The following is a 26,829-nucleotide window of genomic DNA, read 5'->3' on the forward strand; positions in this document are numbered from 1 at the left end:
GGAAAGCACAATAGAGTTGGTCGACCCGAACTCTGCCCTCAAGGATCAGTCTAAATGGGTCAGTCCAAAAGCATCCTAATTTTCTTTAAAGGAAATAAACACGAAACCAACCGGGGCTTATAGCTAATCGATGATGATGCATTCCATTCGACATGCAGCACAAGCCTAAAGAGTGTCGTTATAATGAAAATCAAATTATGGCACAGCTGTGTTAATTACTGCCACAGGCCTTCTTGTTTGGTTCCTGTTTGAGTCATGCTTTTGGGCTTTCTCAGATATGAAAAGGAAAATCTTCCTCACTCCCACCCGCCTCCCGCCCTTTTTTTTTATTAAAATTTTTATTGGTGCACAAAACCTCGGCATTATTGTAGTTTCCTCAAGGTCTTTCACAGGTATCACGCAGACACGTTTTGCATTCCTTATCTGTAATAATGCAGTGAGGAAGGAGTACAGAAGATTAAAAACAAACTTTAATGATATATAGCCCCATGTTTGGATTTAATCTATGCCTGAAGATATTGTGACCTAAATTACAAAATATATTATGGTTTCAGGAACGGCATCTGCGCTGTTCATTTCTAGTAAATCCAAATTGAACTTGGCCTTCCCTAACTGAGCCCGCTTTTTCCTCTCCTCCTCCCCATCCCCCTCACCCTACCTCCTTCCCCTCCCCACAGCACTTGTATATATGTTTGTACAGATTTATTACTCTATTTATTTTACTTGCACATATTTACTATTCTATTTATTTTGTTAATGATTCATTCATTCATTCTATCGTATTTATTGAGCGCTTACTATGTGCAAAGCACTGTACTAAGCACTTGGGAAGTACAAGTTGGCAACATATAGAGATGGTCCCTACCCAACAGCGGGCTCACAGTCTAGAAGGGGGAGACAGACAACAAAAACCCCCACCATATTAACAAAATAAAATAAATAGTGGTGGTATAGCCCCAGTGGGAATTCCCCAACTTTGACCCACTGCACCTCCCTTTCCCTGCCAACCACGGGGAAATGTGGGTCAGAAGAGTATAAAAATCAATTAAGTACATCAGGACACAATAGGATATGATTCCTTTAAATTTGGAATAGTTACCAAATTTTAACACTTTAATAAGAGTACCTGCTCAGAGAAAAAATTTTAAATACAAATTACATAGGCATTTAGAATAAAACAGCATCATAAGATACAAATTCCAGATTTCAAGAAGCTACAGACCAGTCAATCAGTGGTACCTACTGAGTGCTTAACTCCGTGCAGAGCACTATATTAAGCCCTTGGAAGAGTACAATACAACAGAGTTCCTTGCCCACCAATAGCTTACAATCTAGAGGGAGACAGTTGCTCTGTCTTCCACTTTGTGCTTTAGAATTACTTCCGAATTTAAAATATTCAAACAGAAAAAAGAATGATCCTACATTAACTGTAAACTCATTATGGGCAGGGACTGAGTCTGCTGATTCTGTTCTATTGTATTCTTCCAAGCACTTAGAACAGGGCTCTGCAAAGAGTAAGCATTCAATAAATAAATAAATAAATAATTCAATAAATAAATAAATAAATAAATAAATAAATAAATAATTCAATAAATAAATAAATAAATAATTCAATAAATAATTATGTGCATTTTGCTTTAATTCTATTTGTTCTGACGACTTGACACCTGTCCACATGTTTTGTTTTGTTGTCTGTCTCCCCCTTCTAGACTGTGAGCCCATTGTTGGGTAGGGACCGTCTCTATATGCTGCCAACTTGTACTTCCCAAGCACTCAGTACAGTCTCTGCACACAGTATGCGCTCAATAAATACGATTGAATGAATGAATGAATGAATGAACTTCATGGAATATGGAAGATTAAAATTATTTACGTTCCTTTCAGTCACTAACCCTTCCACTGGGCTGGAAAGATTATGCATTTATATTCTTGCTGGACTCCATTTTACTCTTTTTTATGGTAACTGCTAAGCGCTGACTATGTGCCAGGCGCTGTTCTAAGTGCTGGGGTAGATGCAAGGTAATCAGGTTGGACACAGTCCCTGACCCATGTGGGTCTCACACTCTTAATCCCCATTTTACAGATGAGGAAACTGAAGCCCAGAGAAGTGAAGTGACTTACCCAAGGTCACACAGCTGACAAGTGGCAGAGCCGGAACTAGAACCCATATCCTTCTGACTCTCAGGCTCATGCTCTATTCACTAGGCCATACTGCTTCCCTTTTCCATTATTTCTCAGGGCAGAGTGAGAGAGAGAGACATACTGGCACATACCGGTCTCCAGCGAATTTGCAAGTAGAATGAATTTTAAAAATAAAATTCCTAAAATTCCTAAATCAAACTTAGCGGTAGATAAAGAGATAACTTGCACGACTAGAATTTATAGCATATTTTCAGTTTTATTTCAAGGTATAAATTGAGGATATACAATTTCTAAAGAGGGAGTCCTTGCTCCTCTCCCCTGAGGGGCTGTCAAAAGCAGTGCTTTTTTAAATGGTATTTGATAAGTGCTTACTATGTTCCAGGGACTGTACTAAGCCCTGGGCTAGATACAAGATAATCGGCTTGGATGCGGTCTCTATCCCACAAAGGGCTCACAGTCTAACTTGCCATTTTACAGATGAGGTAACTGAGGCACAGAGAAGTGAAGTGACTTGCCCAGGGTCACACAGCAGACCCGTGACTGAGCCGGGATTAGATTTTAGAATGAGAACCTGATGATGAGAACCCAAGAAGCAGAGTGGCCTAGTGAATAAAGTTTGTCTCTGGGCGACAGAGGACCTGGGTTCTAATCCCCGCTCTGCCACTTGTCTGCTTGACCTTGGGTAATCAATCAATCAATCACTCGTATTTATTGAGCGCATACTGTGTGTAGAGCACTGTACTAAGTGCTTGGGAAATACAAGTTGGCAACATATAGAGACAGTCCCTACCCAACAGTGGGCTCACAGTCTAAAAGAGTGGGCTCACTTGACTTCTTTGTGCCTAATTTCCTCAACTGTAAAATGGGGATGAGGGATATCTGTTCTCCCTCCTACTTATAACATGAACCCTGTGTGGGACAGATAATATGTCTGACTGATTAACTTGTATCTACTCCCAGCAATTAGAAGAGTGCTTTTTTTTTTTTAATGGTATATGTTAAGCACTTACTACATGCCAGCCACTGAACTTGGGGCTGGGGTAGATACAAGCTAATCAGGTTGGACACAGCCCATGTTGCATATGGTACTCACCGTCTAGCCTATGCTTGACATGTAGCAAATGCTTAACAAATGCTATAACAAACAAACAAAAAAAGAGAACATTTTTAAGAGAGCTGGCGTGCGATTTTTAAAACGGGAAGCATTTTCTTCCCCACTTGAAATACTGACCAGCGAAAAAGCAGGGGTGATGATTAGTAGGTCACTTAGCAGGTGAAAGATATTGGCCAAAAAAACGCATTAAATCTCTCTCAGAAACATCCGAGCGAATCACCCGGATTAGTAAAGTAAGTGTACTAAGAAACTCTGTCTTAGCAATCGCAGAATCCTTTAAGAAACACAGTGACAATTCAATTCCAAAATTCCAGTCCCCTTTCAAGAGGGCCGTGAGTCACAGAACCTGTTTTAGTTTTCAATAATAAAGTATCGATCTGTCTCTTTCTGAAAAACTCCCTCCGAGAGCCCTTGGGTGTGCCTCTTGGCATCCTTGGCTTCAAGTAATAATAGAAGAATATCACAGTTCTGTAAGTGGTTAGTCTAGCTCATAGCTAACGTTCCCTTTTAAAAATAACAGTTTACAATTTCTAGGATAATGAACTGGAGCAGTGGATCGTTAACTCCGAAAGGAGTCAATAACGCGAGCGAACCGGCTTCCATTTTGTCGGGAAAGTTTGCTTTGGGAAGTGATATTTCCAAACTGCCTTAAAAATTGCCGCCCGAGCTATTGTTCCTTGCCTAATGAGTGACTTTTTCGGTGATTCTTAATGAGTAAGGCCCCTCCGCAGTGGGATATTCAATACCGAGTTGCAGTCCACGCTGTGTCAAGCTGGAATTGAAATTCATCAATGCCTGTCGTGTTGAGAAAATCATTAGGAAAGGGATGCATTATTAAAGAGCTTTTCAGACGCCGAGGCTTTGGAATTGCTATTGATAACAAATGTTGCTGACGTTTTTCTGTAAAATAGACAGACTGAGAAGCAACGGATCTAAAGTTTTGGGGAACGTGGGGTGGAATAAAGAAGCGTGTGCTCCATGCGGGAACTTTGAAACCAATCAGGTTCATCGGCCCGGTCTCCAGAGGTTCAGAAGGGCTGTATTTGCCATCAGCCTCTGTGGCAATATGAGCAAACATTTCTGGTATTGAATTTCTTTCAGCGAAAATTTTGAACTTTCCCAGGTTTTTCACCAAAAAGGAACATACTCCATCTCCAGTGGGGTTTAAAGCAATAAAGTAACTAAATATTTTTGCCTCCAGGGTCTTAACAGCAACCTTCTGGACAGAAAGTTGGTTTCTATGAGGAAGCTAACATATAAGCCAGATCCAAGTTCAGGTGAGTTCTACCATTGCGCTTTTAAGAAGAACAACTACGATCCTTGATTGGTTGGTGCAGTTTGCGTGGGAAAGTTTAATGGTTTAACATTGGTGGAATAATAATAATGATGATGGCATTTATTAAGTGCTTACTATGTGCAAAGCACTGTTCTGAGCACTGGGGAGGTTATAAGGTGATCAGGTTGTCCCACGGGGGGCTCACAGTCTCAATCCCCATTTTCCAGATGAGGTAACTGAGGCACAGAGAAGTTAAGTGACTTGCCCCAAGTCGTCATCATCATCATCATCATCAATCGTATTTATTGAGCGCTTACTGTGTGCAGAGCACTGTACTAAGCGCTTGGGAAGTACAAATTGGCAACATATAGAGACAGTCCCTACCCAACAGTGGGCTCACAGTCTAAAAGTCATACAATTGGTGGAGCCGGGATTTGAACCCGTGACCTCTGACTCCAAAGCCCGGGCTCTTTCCACTGAGCCACGCTGCTGAACGCTTAATGTGTGCAGAACACTCTACTAAGCACTTAGCAGAGGACAATACAACAGAGTTGGTAGGCCCGTTCTCTGCCCATGGAGAGCTCATCTTTGATTTCTTTATTGTTGGGCTGTAGACTGTGAGCCCACTGTTGGGTAGGGACTGCATATGTTGCCAACTTTTACTTCCCAAGCGCTTAGTACAGTGCTCTGCACACAGTAAGCGCTCAATAAATACAATTGATTGATTGATTGTTAGCCATAAGGTTGGTCAATCTAGGTAGCCACATAATGCAATAATACAGAGCCGAAGCAAGAGCAGCCTGAATGAATCGACCTAGAGAACCAGCGTGGCCTAGTGGAAAGACCATGAGCCTTTCAGAGGACCTGGGTTCTAATCCCAGTTCCATTATGTGTCTGCCGTGTGACCTTGGGCAAGTCACCTAACTTCTCTGTTCCTTCATTGCCTCATCTGTAAAATAAGGATTAAATCCGACTCCCTCGTACTTAGGCTGTGTTTATTTATTTATTTATTCATTTATTTATTTGTACATATTTATTCTATTTTATTTTGTTAATATGTTTTGTTTTGTTCTCTGTATCCCCCTTCTAGACTGTGAGCCCACTGGTGGGTAGGGACGGTCTCCATGTGTTGCCAACTTGTACTTCCCAAGCGCTTAGTACAGTGCTCTGCACACAGTAAGCGCTCAATCAACATGATTGAATGAATGAATGATGGGGGAGTAATGATAATGACATCTTTTAAGTACTCACCATGTGTCAAACCCTGCTTTAAGAAGCGTACCCTAGTGGGAAAACCCCGGGTCTCGGAGTCATGGGTTCTAATCCTGGCTCTGCCGCATAGACTGTGAGCCCACTGTTGGGTAGGGACTGTCTCTATATGTTGCCAACTTGTACTTCCCAAGCGCTTAGTACAGTGCTCTGCACACAGTAAGCGCTCAATAAATACGATTGATGATGCTGATGATGCTGTGTGACCTGGGGTAAGTCACTTAACTTCCATGTGCCTCAGTTTTGTCATCCGCAAAATGGGGATTAGATCTCTCTCCTACTTAGATTGTGAGGCCCATATAGGATAGAGACTGGGTTCAATCTGATGATCCTTTCACTGAACAATTATTATCATCATCATCATCATCATCATAATCATCTGTTGTTCTTTACTGTAACACCATGGTCCCCATTCTGGTCCTGAGGCTTGTGACGTTCTCATTGTCTCCATCAGGCTGGGACCCAGGGGCAATCAATCAATACATCATCCAGTCAGTCGTATCGATTGAGCTCTTCCTGTGAACAGAGCACTGTACTAAGCCCTTGGAGGAGTACAAAATAACAGAGTTGGTAGACACTTTCCTTGCCCACAATGGGCTTAGAGTCTAGAAGGGGAGACAGACATTAATATCAGTAAATAAATTACAGAGATGTACATTAGTGCTTTGGGGCTGAGGGTGGGGTGAATAAAGGGAGGAAGTCAGGGCAACGTAGAAGGAAGAGGCAAAAGAGGAAAGGAGAGCTTAGTCGGGGAAGTTCTCTTGGAGGAGATGTGCCTTCAGGAAGGCTTTGAAGCCGGGGGTGGGCTTTGAGAGTCATCATCTGTGGGATATGAGGAAGGAGGGCATTTCAGGCTACAGGGTCTCCAAGGATGAAATGTTCAGTCTAGAGAAAGTGAGAGGCAGGGGGAAAGGAAGATTGGGGGGGGCGGCTCAGGTCATGGCAGAATGACCCTTGTTGGTCAGAATAGCTTCTCAGACAGTTGTGAGAGAGGAAGAGGGTGGGAGGTGGAGGGGAAAGACCTCTCCCCCGCTGCCTTCTCCACCTCAGAGGGTGGGGGTTCAGGGAAGCTGGTCCATCCCTGCAAAGATGAAGGCAGCTCTGCTCCCTGTCTGTTTTTCCTCTATCTCAATTCCCCATCTCAGAAGAACACTGAGAGGATCAAAGAGATTAGCTCCTGAAATCTGCTTGAGCTCCTTAGGAGAAATGCAAGGTGGCATTGTTAAGGGATCTGTGTTATCATTCAGTATTTATAACTTACCCTAGGAGTGCTAAGCGCCCTGCCCTAGAAACCCAGAAAACGGTGAAAAGTACTCGAGAATGAGGAAAGACTCATGTTTAGGCACATGCTCAGGCAATGAAGCCACGAGCCCAAAGAGGAACTTGAAAGAGTCTCCCTTCTGAAGGAGTTGGAGGACAAGGCAACCCAGGATTGAGATTTGAACCTTAAAGCGTCCTACCCAGCAATGAAGCAGCGGTCCCCATCAATCAATCAATCAATCAATCAATCGTATTTATTGAGCACTTACTGTGTGCAGAGCACTGTACTAAGCGCTTGGGAAGTACAAATTGGCAACATATAGAGACAGTCCCTACCCAACAGTGGGCTCACAGTCTAAAAGGGGGAGACAAAACCAAACATACTAACGAAATAAAATAAATAGAATAGATATGTACAAGTAAAATAAATAAATAGAGTAAGTCCATCAGTCTGTAAAAGGCTCACTGTAAATCTAAAATGGTCAAGGACAAAATGCCTAATTTGGGAAAAAAAAAAAGAATTCACTTTTTAAAGAAGAGGGGATAAAATTTGGGCTCAGAATTCTTTTTCTACCTTGGAGACTTTGCCACTGAACCTCAAACACCCCGCTCTTTCCAACATTATTTCCCTCCTGCTTTAATTTCCCGTGGCACTTGGTTCCGTGGACACCTGCTAAGACAGGATCAGTTTCCGATTTCCCTTGCCTCAGGATCCTTTCTCACTGACGTTTCATGTCCGGTCTTAAAGCTTGTCTCTTTCATGAACAGTCCTTCATTGATTCCGTCTCTGACACTGCTTCCCCCTGAGGTGAGAACTCTTACCCCAAGTATCTCGTTCCTGACTTGGATGATTAATTCTTTGAGCATAGAATTTTGAACAAAAGGATACCACAGCAGCGGCATTTGAACTAGGAAAATATCAGATGTATCACTGGGGTAACTGCATATTGGAGGTAGACATAGCTCCATTGTTTCATTCTGTGAGAAGCAGCGTGGCTCAGTGGAAAGAGCCCGGGCATTGGAGTCAGAGGTCATGGGTTCAAATCCAGGCTCTGCCAACTGTCAGCTGTGTGACTTTGGGCAAGTCACTTCACTTCTCTGGGCCTCAGTTCCCTCATCTGGAAAATGGGGATTAGTACTGTGAGCCCCCCGTGGGACAACCTGATCACCTTGTAACCTCCCCAGCGCTTAGAACAGTGCTTTGCACATAGTAAGCACTTAACGAATACCATTATTTTTATTATTATTATTATTATTATTATTCTGTGGTGTTGTGGGCAAGGAACATGTCGACCAACCTTGTCATGTTGAACTCACCCAAGCGCTTAATACAATTCTCTGTATACAGTAAGCAATCTATAAATATGACTGATTGGTTGATTGATCGTGAAAGTTGGACATTCTTAAAGAAAAGAATTCTTGGGAGGGGTTTAGAAATGTAAACTCCTTCAGAACATGTTTTCTCTGCAGCTTGAAAGGATAGAATTTATTTATTTATTTATTTATTTATTTATTTATTTATTTATTTATTTATTTATTTATTTATTTATTTATTTATTTATATTAATGCCCATCTCCCCATCTAGACTGTAAGCTCCTTGTGGGCAAGGAATGTGTCTGTCTGCTAATTGTTATATTGTAATAATAATAATAATAATAATGGCATTTGTTAAGTGCTTACTGCGTGCAAAGCACTGTTCTAAGCACTGGGGAGCTTACAAGGTGATCAGGTTGTCCCACGGGGGGCTCACAGTCTTAATCCCCATTTTACAGATGAGGTAACTGAGGCCCAGAGAAGTTAAGTGACTTGCCCAAAGTCACACAGCTGACACTTGGCAGAGTCTGGATTTGAACCCCTGATGTCTGACTCCAAAGCCCGTGCTCTTTCCACTGAGTCACGCTGCTTCTCTACTGGCCCAAGCACTGGCCCAAGCACTTAGTACAGGGCTCTGCACATAATAATTGTTCAATAAATATGATTGAATGAATGAATGAATAGACTCCACTCCAGAACTTTTATCTACAGGAAACAGATCCATGCTCTATAAACCTTAACTATGGCATTTATGAAGCACTTAGTAGGTGCTAAGCACTGGGATAGATATAGGGTCATGGGATTGGATGCAGTCCCTGTTCCCATCTGTCCTCAATTTTACAGTTGAGGAAACTGAGGTCCAGAGACATTAAGTGACCGGCCTGAAGGCACACAGCAGACCAGAAGTAGTGCTCGTACTCAAATCTGGTTCTTCTGACCCCAAATCTTCTAGACTGTGAGCCCACTGTTGGGTAGGGACCGTCTCTATATGTTGCCAACTTGGACTTCCCAAGCGCTTAGTACAGTGCTCTGCACACAGTAAGCGCTCAATAAATACGATTGAATGAATGAAATCTCAAACTTGCTCCACTAGGGCAGACTGCCTTGTTTTGCAGATGATATTTTACCCAATAACTTGTCTTTGGGGGAGCAGGGAAGCATGAGAAGAAGTGGCCAGTCCTCTACTGGGCACTGTCACCAGGGAATGAGTCTCCTCACTCTTGTATTATACTCTCCTAAGGGCTTAGTACAGTGCTCTGCACACAGTAAGCCCTCAATAAATACCACCGGTTGATTGTGGATTCCAGGCACCCCAAAACTATGCTTCTGGGGGATGTCTAGTCTGAACTGATTTCTGTCAGAGCCTCTCTTCAAAGCGCTACCCACAAACTGCTATTGATGAGAATCTCTTGCCTATCATTCAGTGTTGTTCATTTTCTTTTGTTTATAGTATTTGTTGAGCACTTACTATCTCTTGCTTATCATTCAGTGTTGTTCATTTTCTTTTGTTTATAGTATTTGTTGAGCACTAACTATGTGCCAGGCACTATTCTTAGCACTGGGGTAGATACCAGATAATCGAGTAGGACACAATCCCTGTCCCGCATGGTGCTCACAGTCTTAATTTCCATCTTACAGATGAGGCAACTGAAGCACAGAGAAGTGAAGTGACTTGCTCAAGGTCACACAGCAGACCAGTGGCACAGGCAGGATTAGAACCCATGTCCTTTTGACTCCCTAGGCCTGGGCCTTCCCAATTAGGCCACCATCGCTTCTTACTGGATTTCCTTAAACCACCTCATACCTTGTGCACTTAGGGAATTATATACGGCCTTCTGTTTGAAATAGATTGAATTTTTATGAAATCAGGAACTCACCTGTTTTCTCTTAGTTCAAGGGCTATCAATTCAGCATTGATTTTCTCTCCTTTCTCCACCTTGATTTAATAAATAGCACCGGGGATTTTCCTCTGTGTCAGCCTTTTACCGTTTGTATTGCGGAGTGTTGTCCAGATGGAAAGAAGTAAAAGAATGAAATTAGAAATTGTGACAATTGCACTCTCTGTTTTGATGTTGGTGATGGAATTGATGAAGCCGCCAAGTTATAGAGAAGCAGCATGGCCTAGTGGGTAGAGCGCGGTCCTGGGAGTCAGAAGGACCCGAGTTCTAATCCTGGCTCCGCCACTTGTCTGCTGTGTGACCTTGGGCAAGTCACTTGATTTCTCCATGTCTCAGTTCCCTCATCGGTAAAAATGTAAAATGTGGATGAAGACTGTGAGCCCTATGTGGGACAGGGACTGTGTCCAATCTGAGTAGCTTGTACTTACCCTAGTGCTTAGAACAGTGCCTGGCATTCATTCATTCAATTTATTTGTTGAGCGCTTACTGTGTGCAGAGCACTGTATTAAGCGCTTTGTGAAGTACAAGTCAGCAACATATAGAGATGGTCCCTACCCAGCAATGGGATCACAGTCTAGAAAGGGGAGACAGACAACAACTGCACATAATAATCACTTAAATACCACGGTTATTAGTACTAAGACAATCAGCGCTTAGAACAGTGCCAGCGCTTAGAACAGTGCTTTGCACATAGTAAGCACTTAAAAAATGCCATTATTATTATTATTAATATATGCTAAGCACTGGGCTCAGGACTGGGGTAGATAAGCACTCAATAAACACCATTGATTAAACGGACTCCTGTCCCACATGGGGCTCACCATCTGAATCTTATTCCCATTTTACAGATGGGTAAACAGAAACCCAGGAGAAGTCAAGCTACTGTAGACTGTAAACTCCCTCCCTCCATTCATTTATTCATTCATTCATTCAATCGTATTTATTGAGCGCTTACTGAGTGCAGAGCACTGTACTAAGCGCTTGGGAAGTACAAGTTTGCTCTAGACTGTAAGCTCTTTATGGGCGGGGAACGTGACTGCTCAGTTTGTTGTATTGTACTCTCCCAGGAGCTTAGGACAGTGCCCTGCACATAGTAAGCGCTCAATAAATGTGACTGATTGATTGATTAATTTGCCCAAGGTCACACATTAGGCAAGGGGCGCAGGTGGAATTAGAACCCACATCTCCTGCCTTTTAGTCCTGTACTTTTTCCATTAGGCGATACAGCCCCTCTGAGGAAGAAATAAAGGCCCACCAAACAAACAACTCCGCGTGAAATCCTCTAGACTGTAAGTTCGTTGTGGGCAGGAAATGGGTCCGTTTATTGTTGTAATGTACTCTCCCAAGAGCTTACTTAGTACAGTGCTCTGCACGCAGTAAGCGCTCAGCAAATACGATTGACTGGATTCAATTTTCCATTCAGATGCTATTCTGGAGAAGAGGGTGTAATGAGCGTAAGATTGGGACTGGGGGGAAATAGCAACTCGCCGGCCTTACGGAGCTAATTGTTGGGAATTCCTGCTCACAGGTATTTCAATAATTGTCCGTTGCGTGACCTGCCACTTGGCTTCCAGACTTCCAGCTGTTGGTTTACAATTCCATTATGACCCTCTCTATGGAAAAACCAGGGGAGAGCGATAACTTCCCTCCAGATTGGAGTCGAGGTGGAATTTCATCTCAGCCACGTAATCGAATGCCGGGTCGGGACTCTGGGTACTCATCCGCAGCAAACGTTTCATCGCCGGCGAGGAAACGCTCAAACCGAAGCAAATGTTGAGATTTTAGATTGACCTGTTTAGTGCTACCCAGGTGATGATGCCCCTGCTTAGACTCCGCTAGCATTTTCTTGGCTAATTGTCCATTTTATAAGCTTCGGTCACTTTCCTGGACTAATGGGGCAAGGCCTGCTGCATTTCTGTCTCTTTAGAAACAAAGGAGTAGTTTCCACTCCTCCCTGAAAACAATGCAGGTTTCTTAGTGAAGAGAAACTCTCTGAAAATGAGAAACGGGCCATGTAGGAATTGTAGGAATTCAGACTATAAGGTCGTTGCGGGCAGGGAGTTATCTGTTTATTGTTGTATTGCCCTCCCTCACAACAATCCACAACTGCCTCACCCTTCCCTTCTTTTCCTTTTATTATTTCCCTTTCGTGATTCATTCACCCTGAACCTTGTATATCTACCACCTCAACAGACACCCCAGAGGGAAGAACCAGCCAACTGACGGCTGAGTGAGGAGTCCGAGGCCAAAGCCAGTGTTTTGGTGTGTTCGTTTTAAATTACAGCAAACGTGTAAGTTTTAAGTGTACTTTAAATACCTCTCACAGCACTTACATATCCGCGTACTTTCATTCATTCAATCGTATTTATTGAGCGCTTACTGTGTGCAGAGAACTGTACTAAGCGCTTGTTTCCCCTACCTGTGAGGTATTTTGTTTGATTTCTGCCTCTTCCACTGGACTGCAAGCTCCCTGAGAGCAAGGATCTCGTCTACCAACTCTATTTTATTCTCCCAAGTGCCTAATACGGAGCTCTGCACACCATTAGTGATCAGTGAATATCACTGACTGATCGATGGATTATAAGTATGTGAATGAAATTCAGAGCTATTGGTAGAGGAGATTAACTAGGAAAAGCCAGTACAAATGAAAGGACAGGGACAGGAGATCACACATACCACACACACACACATGTGCGCACATGCATACACATGTGCACACACTCACACAAACACGTGCACACCACCAAAGAGTCAGTGTTAGAAGAAAAGGTATGGTCAGCGTGAGATTCAACCTGCTCAAAGTTCGGTCCTGGGCAGAATGACCATTCTTTGCTACCTAGACGTCCCAGCCTTCCAAATTCAATCAATCAAATCAATCGATGCCATTTATTGATCACTAACTGTGTGCAGAGCACTATCCTAAGGAATAATAATCATAATTTTGGTATTTGTGTAAATGCTTACTACATGCCAGGCACTGTCCTAAGCGCTGGGGTAGACACAAGGTAGTTGGGTTGGACACAGTCCCTATCCTACATGGGGCTCACGGCCTTAATCCCCATTTTCCAGATCATCATCATCAATCGTATTTATTGAGCGCTTACTATGTGCAGAGCACTGTACTAAGCGCTTGGGAAGTACAAATTGGCAACATATAGAGACAGTCCCTACCCAACAGTGGGCTCACAGTCTAAAAGGGGGAGACAGAGAACAAAACCAAACATACTAACAAAATAAAATAAATAGAATAGATATGTACAAGTAAAATAAATAAATAAATAGAGTAATAAATATGTACAAACATATATACAGGATGAAGGAACTGAGGCACAGAGTAGTGGTGTGACTTGCCCAGGGTCCCACAGTAGACGCGGCAGAACTGGGATTAGAACCCATGTCCTCCTAACTCCCAGACTCGTGCTCAATCCATCGGGCCATGCCGCTTCCAAGTCATATTTGATACCCCACCAAAGAGATCCTCCAAAAAGAGCATTAGCGGTTTCTCCACATTGCTCACAAAATTTGAGGGAGAACTCTGCCCGTTTATAAATAAAGCGTCGACAGTGTTTTGGAAATTACACACACAATCCACCCTGCCACCCACTCGCTGACACTTTGAAAGCTATTTCGTAAGCTCCCGCCGAACCGGAGTAAATAAAGGTTGTGGGATTTGAAGGCTTTTAAGACTTGAGCAGACAACTTTATTTCTGGAATGGATTAGGTGCTGTCCTGCCTGAAACCGGGGGCCTAGCCTGGATGAATCTGCAGGTCTTTTCCGAGAGAATAGTTCATCAGCAACTTTCGCTTCATCCTTTTTTTCTGGGTTGGTACACAAGACAAATGCCAGAGAAAGTGGCAGCCTCAAAGTTTTCCCACTTTCTTTGCTTCCTGGTTTTCTTCCCTTCTCAACCCAATGCTGCCAAAGCACAATGCAACCCATCCATCAATTACACTTAATAATAATAATGATGGCATTTATTAAGCGCTTACTATGTGCCAAGCACTGTTCTAAGCGCTGGGGAGGTTTCAAGGTGATCAGGTTACCCCACATTAATCCCCATTTTACAGATGAGGGAACTGAGGCTCAGAGAAGTTAAGTGACTTGCCCAAAGCCACACAGCTGACAATTGGCGGAGCCGGGATTTAAACCCATGACCTCTGACTCCAAAGCCCGGGCTCTTTCCACTGAGCCACGCTGCTTCTCTACTTAACCCCCAGTGCGGGATATAATAGGAAATTACAGCGATTTCCTGGGTACAGCTTCTATTAAAAAATGAGGCTCGGGTGTCGCTGAGCAAGGTTACGTGAAACTTGGACCTGCTGACGGACTCCAAATTGGGCTACTCGAGCAGGTCCATCAGCGACATTGACAGGCCAGGCTCAGGGTCGAATGGGACAGTGAAATTCCAGAATGTAGTCCGCCAATCAATCAATCATATTTACTGAGCGTTTACTGCGTGCGGAGCACTGAACTGAGTGCTTGGGAGCGTACAATAAATGCCACTGATTGACAGCAATATTACTTTGTTTGGAAAACTATCCCCTTCCTCTTACCAGTTATATGTCAGTGTAGCAGATTGAAGCCCACTTCCCACAGCAGGCGGTGTCGATGTAAATATCACCGCCACCTCACCTCCCTCGCTTCACCCTCCCTGCTCTTCGAGACCTGGTGATGATGTTGATTCCTCAACATTTGCCAGCCACCATACAGATGAAGCCAATTAGGTGTAGGGTGCATTTTCCCTAGATACTGGAGAGAAACTCAGAGAGCAGCTCTAAGGCAACCCGCTCAATTTGATAATAATAATAACAATAATGGTGTTTGTTAAGTGCTTACTATGTGCCAAGCACTGTTCTAAGTGCTGGGGTAGATACAAGCTAATCAGGTTGGACCCAATCCCTGTCCCACATGGGGCTCACAGTCTTAATCCCCATTCTAATCCCGGCTCCGCCGCTTGTCAGCCGCGTGACTTTGGGCAAGTCACTTAATCAATCAATCAATCAATCATATTTATTGAGTGCTTACTGTGTGCAGAGCACTGTACTAAGCACTTGGGAAGTACAAGTTGCAACATATAGAGACAGTCCCTACCCAACAGTGGGCTCACAGTCTAGAAGGGGGAGACAGAGAACAAAACCAAACATATTAACAAAATAAAATAAATAGAATAGATATGTACAAGTAAAATAAATAAATAAATAAATAGAGTAATAAATATGTACAAACATATATACATATATACAGGTATCTATATATACACTTAACTTCTCTGTGTCTCAGTTACCTCATCTGTAAAATGGGGATGAAGTACAAGTTGGCAACATATAGAGACAGTCCCTACCCAACAGTGGGCTCACAGCCTAGAAGGGGGAGACAGAGAACAAAACCAAGCCTATTAACAAAATAAAATAAATAGAATAGATATGTACAAGTAAAATAAATAAATAAATAAATAGAGTAATAAATATGTACCAACATATATACATATCATCAATCATCATCATCATCAATCGTATTTATTGAGCGCTTACTATGTGCAGAGCACTGTACTAAGCACTTGGGAAGTAGAAATTGGCAACATATAGAGACAGTCCCTACCCAACAGTGGGCTCACAGTCTAAAAGGGGGCTCACAGTCTAAAAGGTATACAGAGAACGGGGGCTCACAGTATATAATACATATATACAGGTATATATATACACTTCTCTGTGTCTCAGTTACCTCATCTGTAAAATGGGGATGAAGACTGTGAGCCCCACGTGGGACAACCTGATCACCTTGTATCCCCCCCCAGCACTTAGAACAGTGCTTTGCACATAGTAAGCGCTTAACGAATGCCATCGTTATTATTATTATTATTATTTTACAGTCGAGGACACTGAGGCAGAGTGATTTGCCCAGTGTCTCACAGCAGGCAAGTGGCGGTGCTGGGCTTAGAATACAGGTCCTCGTAACTCCCAGGCGGTGCTCTATCCATTAGGCCACCCTGCTTCCCGATGGAGCTCTGCCGGTCTCCGATTCCAGGGGCAGACAATACCCTCGTATCAATTGCTTTCATTTAACCGTAGTCCTGACGGGGATTCCTCCTTCGGAAAGACTCCTCCGTCGGGCCTAGCGATGAATGAACAACTGGGCCAGGGAGGGGGCCTTGGTTGGTGGGAGAGGGGCGATCATGGGGGGCAACAGTTGGAGCCTTATGACTTTTGTCGGGGACAAAAAAATAAAGTAACTTCCTGGTAGGTCTTCCTGCTTGGTTAGGGCTGGACTGGGAGGATGGAGGCTGCAGAATCAGAGCCTTTCTCAGCCATGAGCTTCCTTTCAGAAGGTTTTTAAAAATTAATTTGCCATTTCGGTCAGCAGAAAGGGCACTTGACACCTAGGTCTCCGGGTGAAGAAACGGTATAAAAACAAGTAAACACATGTTTCCGGTAAGTGATAGAAAGCAGTGAGAGCTTAGTAAATCAAGCAGCAATATGGACTGCTGGATTTATAGTCTGGGAAGGAATTTAGAAAAGGAGCATTTTTTCCCATTCGGATTCTGCAGCAGTCTGGAGATTTGCGGCTATTTCCGGAGAGGCTGTTTCGTGGCTCAGTGCAAAGAGCACGGGTTTTGGAGTCATTTGGAGTCAGAGGTCATGGGTTCAAATCCCGGCCCCGCCAACTGTCAGCTGTGTGACTTTGGGCAAGTCACTTTACTTCTCTGGTCCTCAGTTCCCTCATCTGTTAAATGGGGATTAAGAATGTGAGCCCCCCATGGGATAACCTGATCAGCTTGTAACCTCCCCAGTGCTTAGAAAAGTGCTTTGCACATAGTAAGCACTTAACAAATGCCATCATCATCAAGAAGCAGCAAGGACTAGCGCCACACTCTAGACCGTAAGCTGGTTGTGGGCAGGGAATGTGTCCGTTTATTGTTATACCGTACGCTCCCAAGACCCCTCTCAGGGTCGCACCTGGAGAGTTTCCAGGACTTTACCAGTCTTGACTATGGGAAGGACAGTCAAACAGAGGCATATCTATTCCACTCCTACCTTGGGCAGTGGCTAACGAGTGGAAGGCAATCTGCTACAAGTCAAAACTCACCTCTGCCGGGCAGCGGCGGCGTGGGAAAGAGTCGAAGGCGGAGGCTCAAGTTTATTGTGAGGAAGGAGGCAATGGTAAACCACTTCCAGATTTCTACCAAGAAAATTCTGTAGATCCACTATCAATCAATCAATCAATCGTATTTATTGAGCGCTTACTATGTGCAGAGCACTGTACTAAGCACTTGGGAAGTACAAATTGGCAACACATAGAGACAGTCCCTACCCAACAGTGGGCTCACAGTCTAAAAGGGGGAGACTACCAGAATGATCGCAGCTGGAGATGGGGCGTTCTGAGGGAGATGTGTCCATGGAGTTGCAGTGGTTCGGAGACGACCCTACAGCAAAAGACAAGAGGCTTATTACAGTGTTCCGCACACCGTAAGTGCTCAATAAATACGGATGACTAGTGGATAGAGCATGGCCCCGAGAGTCAGAAGGGACTGGGTTCTAACCCCGGCTACGCCGCTGGTCTGTAAATACCACAAGTATCTCACAACGGCATCGGCATGGCATCAAGATTCAGGCCAAACTGAAGACATTCATTCAATCGTATTTATTGAGTGCTTACTGTGTGCAGAGCACTGTACTAAAGACATACAGTGCAACATCTTTTAGACTGTGAGCCCACTGCTGGGTAGGGACTGTCTCCATATGTTGCCAACTTGTACTTCCCAAGCGCTTAGTACAGTGCTCTGCACACAGTAAGCGCTCAGTAAATACGATTGATGATGATAACTGGATCAGGCGAGTTTCCAGACTCCATATTCAGTTTCTAGAGCGATTCCACCAGCAGCCCTTGCAAGCAATTCTTAACATCCAAGGCAAGACAGAATGACAAACAACGAGAGCCCGGAAAGCGGAGTCGGATGATCATCATCATCAATCGTATTTATTGAGCACTTACTATGTGCAGAGCACTGTACTTAGCGCTTGGGAAGTACAAATTGGCAACATATAGAGACGGTCCCTACCCAACAGTGGGTTCACAGTCTAAAGGATGATGAGCACGCTGAAGCGACGCTGGTCACATCACACGTTCTCTGGGCAGGACGTGTGAAGAAAATGGACAACAGCAGGATACCCAAACACCTGCTTTCTTTCTGGAAAAGGAGTTGTTTGTCATGTGTTGTCTTATCAGGGACATTTCCATACTTATATAAAGCTTACTGTGAGAGGCATAATCGCTGAATACAAAATCAGTCACAAGCAACGTTTTTTGAAAGACACACACTTATCTACATTTGTATATACCAAAATGTACATATCTGCATATTTGCATTATACATTCATTCATTCAATCGTATTTATTGAGTGCTTACTCTGTGCAGAGCCCTGTGCTTGGGAAACTACAATGCAACAATAAACAGATGACATTCCCTGACCACAACTAGCTCACAGTGTGCATGAGATTATTGTAATATTATAGGCAGAAAGTTAAAGTGTCAATTTTTTACAGCATTTTGCTAACCTAATTATCAGCTTTATTTACCAGCTATTTCTCACCTGGAGCATTTCCTCCTATCTGTAGGCTGTGGTTTTGTTGCTCATCCTACTTTCCATAGTTTTATCCATATAAACTGGGAGATCGATTTAGTTTTCCAGCTTGTGAGTCTCCAAGTATTGGAATGAAAACAGGAAAAAGAAATCGCTATGTCTATCGTCATTGACCAGGACGCTGTGACAGTGGTAAGTGAAAATCAGCATGAACTAGTAGAAAGAGCACTGCCAGTCAAGAGACCAGGTTTCTCATCCCTATCTCTACCCCAGCACTTAGTACAGTGCTTGGCACATAGAAAGCGCTTCGCAAATACCATTAAAAACAAAAAAATCCTGGTTCCCCCACTTGCCTGCTGTGTGACATTGGACAAGTAGTTACCTTCTCTGTGCTTTAGTTTTCTCATCTGTGAAATGGAGATTAAAAGCCTGTTTTCGCTTCTCCCATGGGACGGTGACAGTGTGAGATCTGATTATCTACCTCAGAGCTCAGCTCAGTGCTTGGCACATAGTAAGCACTTATTGAATATCACATTTATTATCATTTTCTGGAAAAAATGTGGAAGTGATTTCTGCTGCAGCCTCCTCCTCCTAGCTCTCATCTTCTCCAACAAGTCTTCTCTGATTAACTCTCCAAACCTAAAGCTCACTAACTCATCAGCACCTCTAGTTATGGATAGATGCACTCTATCAATTCTTGAGTCAGTTACCTAACCTATAGAAATAGTTTAGTAGATTTGGATGGTATAAATGGTTGAAGAACTTCATGCTTTTCTTAAAATTATCTTGTTATTGTCTTACCATTTGTTCTTTAATATTTGGCTAGCTTGACTTTGAAACATTGTATTTTTAAATCGGGTTGATGATTTCCCCTTTAACACCAAATGGTATAAAAATGTAAAAAAAAATTCATATCCTATTATTTTTTTTCCAGAAGGTTCAACCTAAAATAAGAACTTCTGAGAAAGTGAAGAGTAGATCAAAGCAGAGGTTTGTTCTCAAGATGCTATGTTCCGCAAACTTTGCTATAGATTTCACGACCACAAAAGCTTTTATATATATATAAGTTTAACCTTGTGTTATTTTAATCATAAAGGATGATACCTTAATGGAAGCAAATTTGATTGCAAGGAGCATCCAGGAAAATACCAACTGTAAAGGCTTTTCGTTCTGAGTCCGAAGTCTCATTAATTCCACGGAAAAAGGACATTATGATGGAAGGAGGATGAATTTGTAGTTCCACATCAGCCCTTGACGATGTGACAGACTCTTTGGTCACCTCAAAATCCTTTGTGCCTCTTTTCTTGACATCTCGTTTTTCCGACTGCATGAGTCATGCTGAAATATATTGCTGAGCCATGTTGTGCCATTTTAGGTCATGTTGATGGATGACCAAAAAAAAAATAAATAAATCCCTGAACCTATTTTATAGAGGAATGAGGAGATTTGTAACCATACTGTAAACAGAGTTCATGAGTGAGGACGTTAAAACTTGGTAAATTGAAGAAACAATTATAGAAAAAAAAATAGAACATAAAATGATAGAAAAAAAAGAAAAAAGATAGAAAAAGAAAGAAGAAAGAAAAAGAAAAAGAAGGAAAAAAATAGAACATAAAATGATAGAAAAAAAGAAAAAAGAAAAAGAAGAAAGAAGAAGAAAGAAAAAGAAGAAAAAAATAGAACATAAAATGATAGAAAACACAGTTGGTGCTTTCATCTTGAATGTAATCATCAGAAAGTAAACACTTTCCTTGCTTCCTAGAAGCAGAGGGGCCTAGTGGATAGAGAACAGCCATGGGAATCAAGGGAGCTGGGTTCAAATCTCGGCTCTGCCGCTTACCTGCTGTGTGAAGTTAGGCAAATCACTTCTCTGTGCCTCAGGTTCTCATACAGAAAAAATGGATATTTAGTACCAGTAGCGTGGCTCAGTGGAAAGAGCCCGGGCTTTGGAGTCAGAGGTCATGGGTTCAAATCCCAGCTCCACCAATTGTCAGCTGTGTGACTTTGGGCAAGTCACTTAACTTCTCTGGGCCTCAGTTACCTCATCTGTAAAATGGGGATGAAGACTGTGAGCCCCTCCATGGGACAACCTGATCACCTTGTAACCTCCCCAGCTCTTAGAACAGTGCTTTGCACATAGTAAGCGCTTAACAAATGCCATCATTATTATTATTATTACCAGTTCTCCCTCCTTTTTAGACTGTGAGCCCCATGTGGAACAGGAATTGTGTTTGATCTGATTATTTTGTATCTACCCCAGTGCTTAGTACAGTACTTCGCACATAGTAAGCACTTAAATAAATGCCCCACATTTTTTTTCAACTCCCTTTCTTTCTTTTCTTTTTTATTTCCTGTTTATTTTTCTCTTGTCTTCTTTATTCTTCTTAGGGTGTGTGCCTGTGTGTGTGTGTGCGTTTGTGTGTATGTTTGTACCCTATATATCTGTAATGATTCCTAGTGATGTGTTGTGGTCTCCCCTCATTTGAGCAAGCGAAACAGCCCCGACAGCACTTGGGAGCCAGGGCCATCTTTAGAAGAACAGGTATGGCTGCAGCATATTATTAAATGAGGAATAAAAACTAGCCGGCGTGTAAATCATCCCATAGATTGTGCATCATTAATTCTTTATGCCAGTGCAGAGGTAGGTGAATAAAATTCTCCCCTACCACCAAGTGCTCTGTAAAAACCTCCCATTTATTTTGATAGATCTACATTGCAGTAAGTCACACGGGGCTAACAATTCTAATAAATTAAACAAAGACATACAGAGAAAATTAGAGCTAGGGACATTGGCGGTTTTATTTTACGTTTGCTCCTCTGTGTATTTTGGGAAATAAGAGGCATGAGTCTCAGACTCCATAAAGCAGGTAAACACTGAGAAGAAAAGGCTTGGCAAGGCTTGAAAGGTTTAGAAATTTCTTTTGTGCTGACTTCAAGAAAGTAGTCACTGAGATGACAGGATTATATTCCTTGGACTAAGATTTGTGGGCTTCCACGACGGCTGTGCAGTGAACGTTTAGCCAAAGACTGCTTTTTTGAAGGTGCTGCCACAATGCATATACCTTGTGAGCAACGCTGGGGTCTGTGATGAAGTGTGGGAAATGCATTTTGGTGAAAATTACCGTTGGACCATTTCTTTTCAATTTTAGAGTAGGGTGGCCCAGTAGAAAGAGCACAGGCCTGGGAATCAGAGGAATCAGACTGTTATGTGACTTTAAGCAAGTCACTTCACTTCTCTGTTCCTCAGTTTTCTGCACATAAAATGTGGATTCAATACCCGTTCTCCCTCCTACTTAGACTGTGAGCACCATGTGGGCCATGGACTGCGTCCAACCCAATTATCTCGTATCTACCCCGGCGCTTAGTACAGTGCCTCACACATAGTAGGTGCTTAACAGATACCATAAAGAAACAAACAAATTTTAAAATTCCTTAGCTTCACAGTCCAAGCTCTGATCAGAAGTCGTACAAGGCACAGGATCATGTAGGATTTTGAAGGCAACTCTGCAACTAGAGAATTTGTTATTCTACAATCCTGGATTTGGAGCAGGTCATTAGTGTGTGACCTTGGGCATACCACTTAACTTCTCTTTGCCTCAGTTTCCTCATCTGTAAAATGGGGATTGAATGCTGCTCCTTCTGACTTAGACTGTAAGCCTCAGGTGGGACAGGGACTGTGTCCATCCTGATTAGCTTGTAACTATGCCAGGGCTTAGTACAGTGCCTGACACGTAGTAAACACTTAACAAATACCATAAAAATGGGCAGAGGGGCTTCAGTGAGGACGGCTGAAGACCCTGAGAAGCCCAGCATCAATAATGTGACAGTGCAAGGGAAGACTGCAGAATTGGGAATTAACGGAAGGTGGATCACTCTGAGGGACGGAGAGACCCTTTTAAAGCAGACCCTTTGGGAAGTTGGAACCACGAAGAGGCTGAGTGAAATATATACCAAAGACTTCCGATAAAATATGTGAAAACCCAGTGAAATATGTGCCAGACTTCCAATAAAAAATGTGAAAACCCAGTAAAGGCGGGTCGCTCCGGACATGTATTGTTTCAGAGCTGACTGGTCGCATATTGATCTTCTCTAACATTCCTGCAACACATGGAAAAAAATCTCACTGCTAAGCACAATATATTGGAACCTGAAGGACAGCTATATATTTAAAATCGGCCAGGCTGCTAATTAATGAGCAGCGTAGCCTTTTTCCCCCGAATGGCATTCGCTAAGCGTTTAGTATGTGCCAGGCACTGTACTAAGTGTTGGGGTAGATACAAGCTAATCAGGTTGAACACAGTCCAAGTCCCTCATGGGGCTCGCAGTCTTAATCCCCATTATATAAATGAGGTAACTGAGGCACAGAGAAGTTAAATGACTGGTCCAAGGTCACAGAGCAGACAAGTGGCAGGGCCAGGATTAGGACCCTGGTCCTTCGGACTCCGAGGTCTGTGTGCTCTATCCACTAGGCCACTCTGCTTCTCTGTTGTGTACTGTTTCCCCAAGGGGCCGTGTCATAAAGTTAGTGACGTCTTTCACAGCACCAAAATCTTGACACACAGTGGTGGGAACTAACCCTCAAACCGGAATCACCCTCACCAGGGCGTCACCTGTCATTTCAATTTAACCAGTTGCTTTGAGAGACCAAGGCTCCTGTAGAAAACTCAGTCCACAAGAGAGAAACACACTGGGTGCAGAGGAGGAAATCCTCTCATGGAAACGCTTCCCTTCCCTAAGTTGTCAAGGTTTCTCCCATTTTTGTGAGCTAATTTAAAGTCGGGTGGGAGAAAAATGAACTGCTTAATATGCTGACGGCGCTGAAAAGAGAAGTGAAAATGTTGGCTTATTTGAGGAGTCTCATTTTCAAACGGTTTGATTTTCCCCTTTCTTTCATGATCTTTAACTTAGGATACAATCATGGGAGTTCTGGAAGAACATTCTTTTGAGGTCTTAATGTACTTGCTTCTCTGTGTTCCCCTTACTTTCAGACCAACAAATTCTCTTCTCTTGCTATTGGGTGATTCACAGGGCTCTTCTATCAACTGGTAAGGAGCTCTGCATGAGGAGAAATTCAGTCATATTTATTGAGCACTTACTGTGCATGGAACACTGTACTAAGCACTTGGGAAGTACAAGTTGGCAACATATAGAGACGGTCCCTATCCAACAACGGGCTCACAGTCTAGAAGGGGGAGACAGACAACAAAACAAAATATGTACATATTTGTACATATTTGTACAAAATTTGTACATATCTATTCTATTTATTTCATTTTGTTAGTATGTTTGGTTTTGTTCTCTGTCTCCCCCTTTTAGACTGTGAGCCCACTATTGGGTAGGGACTGTCTCTATATGTTGCCAACTTGTACTTCCCAAGCACTTAGTACAGTGCTCTGCACACAGTTAAGTGCTTAATAAATACAATTGATTGATTGACGTAGACAAGTGAAAATCTTTGATGAAGAGCATCTACCAAATATTAATTAAATGATTTATGAAGAATAAGTTTTTGTTGGAAAACAGGAGGAGACGATCGAATATCTATGACATCAAAGCTGTTGAACCATCCGTTCTGTCTACCTGGGACCAATGTCAGCCCGCCTCGCCTAGAGAATTGACCGACAAAATGAAACATCTCCTTTCTAATGAGAGAATGCCATATCGATCTCATTTTAAATGTTACCTCTCAGTCCTGCAACTTTATTGATGTCTCCCCTTGGATTAGTTTCAATGAGCAGCGATGTGAGCCTCACATCAGCTCGGATTTTGTTCAGAGGCTTAGCTCCCTTCCCGTCTGCTGGGAGGCAGGGAGACAGAGACAGGGTCGAGGACTGAGGGAGGCAACGGTGCGGCTCTGGAAGGGGATGCAAATGGTCACAGTTGAAATGGGAATGATCTGTTCCATGGGAAGGGTCTCCTGTGTTAACAGGGACTTGGGACAAAATCCCTAGTGAATCTAGAGGAAGGAGGTGCGTGGCATGGCTTAGTAGATAGAACACAAGCCTGGGAATCAGGAGGAGCTGGGTTCTAATCCCTCCACTTGTCTGCTTTGTGACCTTGGGTAAGTCACTTACCTCATCTGTAAAATAGGGATTAAGACTGTGAGCCCCATGGACTGTGTCCAACATGATTTACGCGTATCTACCCCAGCACTTAGAATTGTGCTTGGCACATACTTATTAATTATTATCATTAGGTCAGGATCCCTCCAGAGAAGGATTCTAAGATTGGGGATTCGATAGAAATGGGAAAGGCTGGCAAATTTCTCCTGAGCTTAACTTGAAGCCAGCCCCAGGGCCAGGAGTGAGGAGCTAGAGATGGCGCACAAAGGGACCCAGGACCATTAGAATCCAATAATTGCGGTATTTGTTAAGCATTACTATGTGCAAGTACTGTGCTAAGTACTGGGTTAGATACAAGATCACCAAGTCCCACAGGGAGTTCACAGTCTAAGTAGGAGGAAGAACAGATATTGAATCCCAATTTTGAGGCTGAGGGAACTGAGGCACAGAGAAGTTAGCCCAGGATTGTCATTGTCTTGGCTGTAAAAGGCCATAGTCAGTGTTTTGGGCGATATGTCTATTTAGAGATGTTTGCAGCAGAATGGACCTTAGTAGTTTTCAAATAATGTTGCTTTTTTATGGTATTTGTTAAGTGCTTACTATGTGCCAGACAATGTACAAAGTTGCTTTGAAGTTCGACATTTCCCCCGGAAAATGGAGAAACAATTCTCATTCATTCATTCATTCAATCATATTTATTGAGCGCTTACTGTGTGCAGAGCACTGTACTAAGCGCTTGGAATGTACAAGTCGGCAACACATGGAATAATCTCTTCCATGTGCTACATCGAGCTACTATTGACCCAGGAGAAGTGAGGAGAAAATATTCCTTGAGGAAGCTACAGGAAAGGGTAGATGCAGTTACACAAGAAACCGTCTATGTCATCATAAAAGACAGTGCTTTATACATGGGAAGTGCTCAATAAATAGGATTGAAGGCATGAAGTATTTAAAACCACAGACTCATTGGTACTCACTGCAGACATTTCATCAGGTTTCCAAACCCTCCGGTTTTCCCACTCTGCCGGTTTACCAAGGCCAACTGTTTGCGGAGTTTTATAACTTTTCCACAAACCTGCCATCTTTCTTAGCTTAATACCGGGCTCTGACATTTGGAGACGGAAGGACTCATATGAAGATTCTGGACCTTCATTTTTCTGAAGAAATTAAGGTCAGGAGTTAAATTCTTGTTCCTCGTCAAATGTCCACAGCCTGTGGATGAGAATAAACTCAATTTAAATGTACTGATGAGACATTAAGAGCCGGGGGTGTATACATCCATTTCCTTCAGTTTTAATGCACAAAATTGCCTTAGGAAAATCTCCGCACTAAACAGCAGCCTGGACAGAGATTCTGCATGCCATTTTACTGTTGTAAATGTAAGGGGGAGATGAATAAGATGGAATGACTTTTTTCATTCTGTCAAATGACTGTTCATATTGGGAAATACGGCAAGTTTATAGGTGTAGCCTAAAAGTTCTCCGAATGGGGAGAGCCATTTAATGCACAATAGAGAACTGTCCAGGCAAGTCATTTATAAAAATGAAAACATTTCATATCTGCCTCCCTACAGAATGAGTTTCCTTCTTCCGAGACACAGCCAGCTCCACACTGATCAAAGGAATACAACCAGGGCTTTGCTCTTCGTTCAAGGAACAGGTAGACTTGATTAAATCCAAATACATTCCATTTATGAAATTAATAACTTGACATTTTGGTTTATCCCGATAAAAGGTTTCCATCCTGTTGAGTCACCAGAGGCACATATTTGTTTTTTTTCTGTGATTTCGGGTCAAATCAAAATTCAAGACTCCATTGCAAATTTGGGGTCTGGGCTGATTTGACTTTGTTACGGTCGAAAGCATTTATTTCACCCCTGGTTTCTACTGTCTTACGAAAGTGAACTGTTGTGC

Source organism: Tachyglossus aculeatus, chromosome 16, assembly GCF_015852505.1.
Source record: "Tachyglossus aculeatus isolate mTacAcu1 chromosome 16, mTacAcu1.pri, whole genome shotgun sequence".
NCBI classification, from domain to species: Eukaryota; Metazoa; Chordata; class Mammalia; order Monotremata; family Tachyglossidae; genus Tachyglossus; species Tachyglossus aculeatus.